A 1,834-nucleotide genomic window follows, 5' to 3' on the forward strand; every position below is an offset into this window, starting at 1 on the left:
ATAGACATTTGAAATATATAACAACAAGATTCAGATTAGGTATTTCTGAGCTAGCGGTTCATCATTATAGATACAGAATATGTAATGACACTGACTTTGTCCTTTGATGTCCAGCTTTGAGGAATATTCGAGAATCATTTATTAAGCCTAAAATATTATAGACAACCAAATATGTTTAAATTGAACTTGTTAATGTCCTCAACATCCTGTGAAATTGTTAGAAACCTTGCTTTGTATTTATATAAAGCTTTCAAAGTCCGAGAAACTATTACGTCATGAAAACACTGTTTTGTTGCGAGGCTAGTTTTCATTTGAACTTATGTTATATCGAGTTTTCTATGTATGTTGTATTATGTGAAATGTTTTTGTTTTTGTTTTTCTTTGTTTTTCATTGCTGTCTGTTCATATACCCCTTCACTAGGGGCCTTGGCCTATATGAATAAATCATCTCTCTCTCTCTCTCTCTCTCTCTCTCTCTCTCTCTCTCTCTCTTTGAGAGATAGGCTTCCCACCACAGCAGTCCCTCAGACCAACAAGATTAAGATCCCCATTCCAAGAGTGGATCTGTTTAAATCCAGTTTCATTTAGTCAGGAGGCGGTTTATGGAGTAATTTTTCATCCAAATTCAACGTACAGAAAAGCATTCAAGAAACCCCCAAAACAACAACAACAAATAAAACAACAACAACAACAACAACAAAAATCAACCATACACATCTTATGGACAAATATGTCAACAATCCTACTTGATTTATATATATATTATTATTGAATGCACATAATTTAGTTTTGTTTTATGACTAACCACTATTGCAATACTTAATATGCAACCACAGTCACTGTAATACATACTTTGTTTTTTCTTTTTCTTTTTCCTCCTTTTTTGTCATTTGGTTCTTCGTGATATGACGTTTGTATCAGGTTATGTACATGTGTATGTTTAAGTGTGTATGTGAGTATGTCTGAATGTCATGTTCTTCCTTCTACATCTCTTTATCACTTTGTGAATATTTTGATTCATTTTAACTTTCTCTTTGCCCTGAGGGCTGGATAAAAAAAAAAAAGCACATGTATGCTTGGTCCACTTGTTCCACTTAGTTCGTTCTCTCTCTCTCTCTCTCTCTCTCTCTCTCTCTCTTCCCCTTCTCTCTCTCTCTCTCTATCTTTCCCCTTCTCTCTCTCTCTCTCTCTCTCTCTTCTCCCTTCTCTCTCTCTTCCCCCTTCTCTCTCTTCCCCCTTCTCTCTCTCTCTCTCTCTCCCTCTCTTCCCCTTTCTCTCTCTCCCTCTCTTCCCCTTTCTCTCTCTCTCTCTCTTCCCCTCTCTCTCCCCCTCAATATTTACTCATGATATCACATCCATCACGACTGCAATACTTTTAGACTCTCTTCCTTTCTTAGTCCCCTCCCCCTTGCCCCCCCCCCTCCCCTCCCCTCCACCTCAACCGCCCCCCTTTTCATTCGAATATACAGAAATGTCGATTTCTAATTAATAATAACAATCATCATTATGATAAAAAATGATAATAAACCAAATAATAATAATAATAATATCATTTAGTTTCAGTCTAATATCATCATCTTAGATGAACAGACTATAAATAAATAAACGAACGAATCCTCCTGTAAACTTCCTGTTAATATTCGATCTTGACACAATGAAAACGTCTCAAAACTCACCTTTTCCCTCAGCAATAAGTTCAATTGTGGCAGGTCCACTTCCTTTGCGTTAGCTGTGCTTGACTATGTGTGTATACATATGTATGTGTACATAACTACATGCATATATATGAATGTGTATTGTGTGTGCGTGTGTTTATGTAAGTTTGTGCCTGCCT

Source organism: Babylonia areolata, chromosome 6 (genome assembly GCF_041734735.1).
Source record: "Babylonia areolata isolate BAREFJ2019XMU chromosome 6, ASM4173473v1, whole genome shotgun sequence".
Taxonomy (NCBI): domain Eukaryota; kingdom Metazoa; phylum Mollusca; class Gastropoda; order Neogastropoda; family Buccinidae; genus Babylonia; species Babylonia areolata.